Source organism: Arvicanthis niloticus, chromosome 5, assembly GCF_011762505.2.
Source record: "Arvicanthis niloticus isolate mArvNil1 chromosome 5, mArvNil1.pat.X, whole genome shotgun sequence".
NCBI lineage: Eukaryota > Metazoa > Chordata > Mammalia > Rodentia > Muridae > Arvicanthis > Arvicanthis niloticus.
Genome location: NC_047662.1, coordinates 31,853,668 through 31,862,036, shown reverse-complemented (window position 1 = coordinate 31,862,036; position 8,369 = coordinate 31,853,668).

The following is an 8,369-nucleotide window of genomic DNA, read 5'->3' as shown; positions in this document are numbered from 1 at the left end:
AGATGCTGAGAAAGCATTTGACAAAATTCAACATCCCTTCATGTTAAAAGTCTTGGAAAGATTATGAATTCAAGGTCCATACCTAAACATAGTAAATGCAATATACAGCAAGCCAGTAGCCAACATCAAACTAAATGGAGAGAAACTTGAAGCAATTCCACTGAGATGAGGGACTAGACGAGGCTGTCTACTCTCACCCTACCTATTCAATATAGTACTGGAAGTCCTAGCTAGAGCAATTAGACAACAAAAAAAAGTCAAAGGGATACAGATAGGAAAGGAAGAAGTCAAAATTTCACTATTTGCAGATGATATGATAGTATACTTAAGTGACCCTAAAACATCCACCAGAGAACTCCTAAACCTGATAAACAACTTTAGCAAAGTGGCTGGATATAAAATCAACTCAAACAAATCAGTAGCCTTCCTCTATTCAAAGGATAAACAGGCTGAGAAAGAAATTAGGGAAATGACACCTTTCACAATAGTCACAAATAATATAAAATATCTTGGAGTGAATCTAACCAAGCAAGTGAAAGATCTGTATGACAAGAACTTCAAGTCTCTGAAGAAAGAAATTGAAGAAGATCTCAGAAGATGAAAAGCTCTCCCATGCTCCTGGATTGGCAGGATTAACTTAGTAAAAATGGCCATCCTGCCAAAAGCAATCTACAGATTCAGTGCAATACCCATCAAAATTCCAAATCAATTCTTCATAGAGATAGAAAGAGCAATTTGCAAATTTATTTGGAACAACAAAACACCCAGGATAGCGAGAACTAATCTCAACAACAAAAGAACTTCTGGGGGAATCACCATCCCTGACCTCAAACTATACTATGGAGCAGTAGTGATAAAAACTGCATGGTATTGGTAGAGAGACAGGCAGGAAGATCAATGGAATAGAATTGAAGATCCAGAAAGGAGCCCACATACCTATGGTCACTTGTTCTTTGACAAAGGAGCTAAAACCATTCAGTGGAAAAAGGTCGGCATTTTCAGGAAATGGTGCTGGTTCAACTGGAGGTCAACATGTAGAAGGATACAAATCAATCCATTCATATCTCCTTGTACAAAGCTCAAATCCAAGTGGATAAAAGACCTCCACTTAACACCAGATACATGGAAACTAATAGAAGAGAAGGTGGGGAAGACCCTCAAATACCTAGGCACAGGGGAAAAGTTCCTGAACAGAACACCAATGGCTTATGCTCTAAGATCAAGAATTGACAAATGGGACCTCATAAAGTTGCAAAGCTTCTGTAAGGCAAAGGACATTGTCAATAAGACAAAACGGCAACCAACAGATTGGGAAAAGATCTTGACCAATCCTCCATCCGATAGAGGGCTAATATCCAAGATATACAAAACACTCAAAAAATTATAATCCAGACAAACAAATAACCCTATTAAAAATTGGGTACAGAGCTAAACAAAGAATTCTCAACAGAGGAAACTCGAAGGAGCGAGAAGCACCTTAAGAAATGCTCAACATCCTTAGTCATCAGGGAAATGCAAATCAAAACAACCCTGAGATACAACCTCACACCAGTCAGAATGGCTAAGATCAAAAACTCAGGTGATAGTAGATGCTGATGAGAATGTGGAGAAAGAGGAACACTCCTCCATTGTTGGTGGGGTTGCAAGCTGGTACAACCACTCTGGAAATCAGTCTGGCGGTTCCTCAGAACACTGAACATAGCACTACCTGAGGACCCAGCTATACCACTCCTGGGCATGTACCCAGAAAATGGTCCAACATATAACAAGGACATATGCTCCACTATATTCATAGCAGCCTTATTTATAATAGCCAGAAGCTGGAAAGAACCAAGATGTCCCTCAACAGAGGAATGGATACAAAAAATGTGGTACATTTACACAATGGAGTACTACTCAGCTATTAAAAATAATGAATTTGAGAAAATTTTAAGTAAATGGATGGATCTAGGAATTATCATCCTGAGTGAGTTAACCCAATCACAAAAGAATATACGTGGTATTTACTCACTGTTAAGCGGATGTTAGCCCAAAAGCTTGGAAGAGCGAAGACTCAACCCACAGACCACATGAAGCTCATGAAGAAGGAAGACCACGAGGGGATGCCTCAGTTCTACTTAGAACGAGTAACAAAAATACTCAAGGGTGCAAATATGGAAACAAAACATGGGACAGAAACTGAAGGAGGGCCATCTGGAGACCATTTCACCTAATATTCATCCCATGTACAGTCACCTAAACTAGACAGTGGATGGCTGGAAGTGCATGCTGTCATGAACATGAGATAGCTATCTCCTTAGAGGTCTGCCAAAGACTGACACATTCAGAGGATGATGCTCACAATTAACCACTGATATGATCAAGGGTTTCCCAATGGAGAAGTTAGAGAGAAGACTGAAGGAGCAGAAAGGGTCTGTGACCGCAGGAGGAAAGCAACAATACCAAACAACCAGAGCCCCCCAGGGTCTAAACCACCAGCCTGGAAGCACATAGGGAGGGACTCATGATCCCAGCAGTATATGTAGGAGAGGATGGCCTTGTCGGGCATAGGTGGGAGAGGAGATTTTTGGTCCCATAAAAAACGATCACAGAGTGGGGGGGGGGGGGGTTTGAGGGAGGGGAGGAGGTAGTGGGGGGGGTAGGTGTGGACACAGCCCCATAGAAGCATGAGGTGGGGGGATGGGATAGGAAGTTTCTGGGTGGTGGGAAGAAGGGGGTAAGGGGATAAAATCTGAAATGTAAATATAATACCCAATTTTTTAAAAAGATGAAAAAAAGGGAAGAAGAAAAAAAGAGAAAAAAAAGAAAAATAGGAGATTTAATAACACAAATGGAAAGATTTAGAAATTTAGGAGGCAGTTTATGTTAATGAAAACAGCAGCATAGAAACTGGAAAATCACACCCTCATAGAAGCACAAGGAAGGTGGGTGGGATAAGGGGTTCCTGGGGGGTGGGGTGAAGGGGATAAGGGGATAAAATTTGAAATGTAAATATTATAACCAATTAAAAGAAGGGAAAAAAAGAAAAGTTGTTAGAACCAACATCTTTAAAAAAATGTCAGCCCTCTAGAAAAAAAATTATTTTGATACTAAAACTTGTTCTGAGAATTGTATATTGCAGAATACATAGCCTTGGTGTATCTACTCATCAAGCAAACTGAGCAGACCTGCCCAAACCTCTGATGTCCTGGAATTCCATCTGGATCCAGTGAAGACACAGCGTCAGAGGCTTATCAATTTACTCTTCCCCCAACCCCTCCATTAATATCTCAAAGCCCATAATCAGCTTGAAGAAGTTAAAGAAGAGTCAGCGCCCCTATTCCCTGGGCTTCGGGACTAAGGTGGTTAATATTGGGCTGTCTTTCTAGGGAAAAGTAGTGGTTTTGTTGGAACAGGGAGGATTAGCTAGGATTTATTGCATAGCCATAACCTCTTGGTAGAAATCTGTACAATTATTATCAAGATGAAGTTATAATTTCTTAAATAGTACAAAATTTACTTTGATTTCAAATTTAAGGTTTTCGGTGGTACGAGCTTCCTATTGATATAAAAGTGAGATGAATATTGGAATATTGATACTCTCATGGGCATTGTGCCTGTATAACACATTTAGGAATACAAGGCTTAGACCCAGCCCTTCTTTAACTTTTTTAACTGATTTGAGATGGTTAGCCTGTGAGTTAAGGGACTATAGCAAATTCATAGCTTTGAGCTTATTGATAGGGTGTTTCCTATATCTTATTTAGAAATAGCTGAGAGAAGTTAACAGACAAGAGTCCAGATTACCTTATATGGACAGTTGGTTTTCAAAATGTCAGAAGTCCATAGGACTGACGTTGAAAACATTTCTATATTAATGTTCATTTTGATTAGAGACCTATCTGCTCCTGACAGCTTCCTGTCTTGGATTCTAAGAAGAAATTGAGCATCTTTGAAGTTACTCCAGTTGTGGGGAGACAGCCACTAGGCAAGAATTGCCTCTTTCCATCTACAGACAAATTACTGTCCAGAAAAAGGACACACTTGCAGAATCGTCAACTGATTATATCTGCCTAGACAGAGTAATCAGTCCTTAATAATTCTGCATCACTAAGGTCTGTCAGATGATCCTGGGTCAGAAGGCTGAAGATTTGATGCTCCAACATTCTGTAGTACAGGGACTGTCCAGGTGTTCAGAGGTCTCTATAAATTGGCTAAGTTTTAGAAGCTATGCTTAGTGTTTTCCATAATTTTAGTTAACTCAGTCATTCTGGATTTCTGACGGGGTTGAAAACCTATAGTCTCATAGCCAATCCTGGCTATTTACTTTGAGAGAAAAGATCTGAGTGGATGGTATTTAGCTGACATTCATTCTAAAGCCAAGAAAAAACCCACGTTCAAAACTAAGAGTTTTAGTTAGGAGAGATGACAGAGGTTCTGGTTAGTCAACAAAATGATGGACTGGGTATTAGGACTATCTTGTACCTCACTGGTACAAATAGGCATAATTGTGCTCTAATTGAACTTGGAGAGAATAGTTTTATTTTATTTTATTTTATTTATTTATTTATTTATTTATTTATTTATTTATTTATTTGGTTTTTCAAGACAAGGTTTCTCTGTATAGCCTGGGCTGTCCTGGAACTCACTCTGTATACCAGGCTGGCCTCGAACTCAGAAATCCGCCTGCCTCTGCCTCCCAAGTGCTGGGATTAAATGTGTGCGCCAGCACTTCCTGGCAAAAGTTTTATTTTAACAGGAAGGGTGATATGTAGGAGGAGCTAAGGGGGAAGGAGTACAGAGAGGAAGAGAAGGAGTAAGGAGAGGAGAAGAAGATGAGTAGGAGAAGCTAGGTGATGAGAGAGAGAAGGGGGGGGGGGCTGGCAGGCATGGAGGCAGATGTTCACGTGTCTCCACCAGTCAAAGATAGTTTATATATCTTGGTTGGGTATTGGGTTACACTTCTGATTGAGCATTACCAAACTTATAAAGCCTTTGATTAACATTTTTTTAAAAAATTGCATAAAAGCAGAAAGGAAAAGGGTGCATGGGATAGGGGTTTTCTAGGGAGGGGAAATGGGAAAGGAAATGGCATCTGAAATGTAGATAAAATATCCAATAAAGAAAAAAAGAAAAAATACAATGTGTAGCATAATTTATGTCTTTTGTGGAGGGTTATTTCATGCTTTGAGGTTCATCCAGGTGGCAGCATGTTTCAGCACTTCAGTCCTATTTATGGGTGAATATTCTTCCATTGTATGAATATATCACAGGTTACTTATTCAGTAATGGACATTTTTCTTTTTTTAACTTTTTGATATTACCAACAACACTACTGCAAAAATTTGTGAAAGGTTTTATCTGGATATTATTTTCAATTGTTTGGGTTGGAGGTACAAATGAATGAGTGAAATTTCCGGGCCATTTGATAATTAATGTATATTTTTGGGTCTGCCAGACTTTTCCACGGGGGTTGTATTGATATATTTCCACCAATATGGCAGAAATGCTTTTATTTCTCCATGTCCTTGAAGTTTGTCTATGTATGAGTCAGAACTATGTTGTTTTAATTTGTATAAAGAACAATGGTGCTGTTGGCCATTTCCTATCTTCTCAGTCACATGCCTTTTTATTCTTTCCCATATAATTTTATTCATTTATTTTTTATGTTTTTGAGATTCATTTGTTACTTATTTGTCTGTAAGCATGCGTTGCCTTCATGTATTTCTGTGAGCCATGCACCCACATAAGTCAGAGGAAGGTGTTTGATCCCTGGACCTGTAGTTACACAGAGTTATGAGCCACCATGTGGGTGCTGAAAAGAGCAGTTACTGCTTTTAACTGTGGATATGTTTCTCCAATTCTATTTATTTATTTTGACACAAGGTCCCAATGTCTAGCATTGATTGGACTGGAACTCTATATGTAGATCTGGTTGGCTTTGAATTACAAAGACCTTCCCATGTCTCTTTCTGCCTCCAGAATGTTGGAAGAAAGGAATCTATGAATACGCAAGATTGGATACTTTTAGTTCTTTTCCTGGGCTGGAGAGATGGCTGAGTGATTATGAGCATTAGATGCTGTGGGGCTGTGGCTCACCCACGGGCATGGGTCCGGTTCGGCTGAGTTGTGGTTCCCGATCATCTGTTGCCCCAGGCAGCTGGAACCACAGCTCAGGGAGCAGAAGCACGGGAAATTGACTGAGTTCACTCCAGTCAGCTGCGGGAGGACACTGGGCTATGAGAAGCCGCTGAGCTCCACCCAGTCATGGAAAGGTCTCACCCTGAAGTCCCATGGGGGCAGAGCTCCTGGGTTGGGGGTCTCCAGGCCAAAGCAGCTGACCAGGAAACCGGTGGACTCTGTCCTTGGGCTCCCAGACACCACCTCCGCTGGGAGCCTTGGAAGAACTGAGACTCAGGGACATACAGGCTGGACCAGCCCACAGGAGTGAGGGGCAAGGGAAAGAAGCTCTGGCAGCACCCCGCAGGGTAGAAACTCTTGGTCACTGCAACTTGCTTTGCTGGGTCAAGGCTGGCTCAGCTAACTTGCTTGAGTTGGTTGGCTGGAACGTAGAGGAGTCCTCTACAGGAGATTATACTGTGATGGCAGGTTGGTAATCCAAGGCCCTCTCCACGGTTCTCCACAGTGGGCCCCAAAGACAGGAGGAAGTCCATGATTTCAAAAGGTTTATTGTCACGGTGGAAAGTAGATGTAGCTGTACCCCATGTCCTCAGGGCAGGCCTGAGGTTAAATTCCGTTTGTAAGGAGGAAGGTCTAGGAAGGTATGCTTAATTGGCTATTCCCTCTGACCTTTAAATATCTCATTAATATGGAGATCTCTTGAGGCTCTGTGGCCTGTAGTCACACCTTCTACCTGTGGAGGGGCTGGTAGGTGCATTGCCCTACATGACTGAAAGGCACTGATCAATGGACGTCTTCAGCCTCGTGTCAGGAGCCTGGAGTCTGGGAGCGTGGCGAAATGTATGCTGTCCCTTGCAGGGATACCTGTTGGGTCTCTGGCCATCTCTAACCAGTGCTCCACCAGAAACCATGCTATCCTTTCATGGTCCCACAAGATACTGTTGCAAAGAATTCAATTTAGGTTTGCAGCTCGCACAGTCAGCTCACAACTGCTGTACCTTCAGTTCAAAGATTTGGCGCCCTCTCCTTGACTTTAGGCAGCAGGCACATAGGTAGTGCACACATATTCATACAGGCAACATACACATGAAATGAAAAAAAACATATATATATATGAGAGAATGTCTTATGTGCAGGTACCCACAGAGCTGAGAAGAAATAGCTGGACCTAGAGAGTTGCAGGTGGTTTTGAGTGACCAAATCTTAGTGCTTAGACTAACTTGGGTCTTCTGCAAAATCAAATCAATACACACTCTTTTTTGTCTATCAGTTTGTTTGTTTGTTTGTTTGAGACAGGTTTTCTCTGTGTAACAATCCAGTTTGTTCTGGAACACAATTTTCTAGACCAGGCCTGCCTTGAGTCACAAATACTTGTCTGTTAGGGGAATGTACCATGCTGTCCAGATGCAATATACATTCTTAACCACTTAAACAATCTTCAGTCTTCCCACACAGGTCAACACACACACACACACACACACACACACACACACCCCATTTCCTAATTAGACTATTTGTTTTGTTGAGTTGTAAAATATTTTTATATCATCTGGATATTAAACTCACAATATATATATATATATATATATATATATATATATATATATATATATATATATAATCTTTATTCTGAAGGCTTGCTTGCCTCATCATCTGGTTTCCACTCTCCTATATTGTGGTTTTAGACCTCGTTGGAGGGTTATGGAATGTGGAGCTGGGACCAAATGTGGCAACAGCATTCTGAACACATAAATCAAGGGTTATATGAATGGAATTGTCCTGCAGTGTATGCATCTGCCAGTGTGCTGGACCCTTGGTTTTGAACACCAAACACTTACACATTTCATTATACATGCTGTCCCATCAGGAATGTCAACAATTAATGCCTCTGACACTCTGCCAAGAGCCCAGGCTAACTGTATGTTATGAAGTTCAGATCTTTTATTGTGCCTACAATGTTTATATTTTTATAGCAACAGTGGTTTAGTTGCAAGAATCAAGGGCTTTTAATATTTTCTTTGATGTGTAAATACCAAATTAATTTCTCTTTCTATTATACTGTTCTGCAATGTTGAAATTTAGAAACGGCTGTTGATAGGGCTGAATAGGTGGCTTGATGGTCAAGAGAACAGAAGACCTGTGTTTAGCTCCCAATAACCACATGGCAGTGTACAACTGTTCATAATTCCAGTTCCAGGGGACCTGAGATTCTCCTCTGGCCTCTGTGGCTACTGCACACAAGTGGTGCA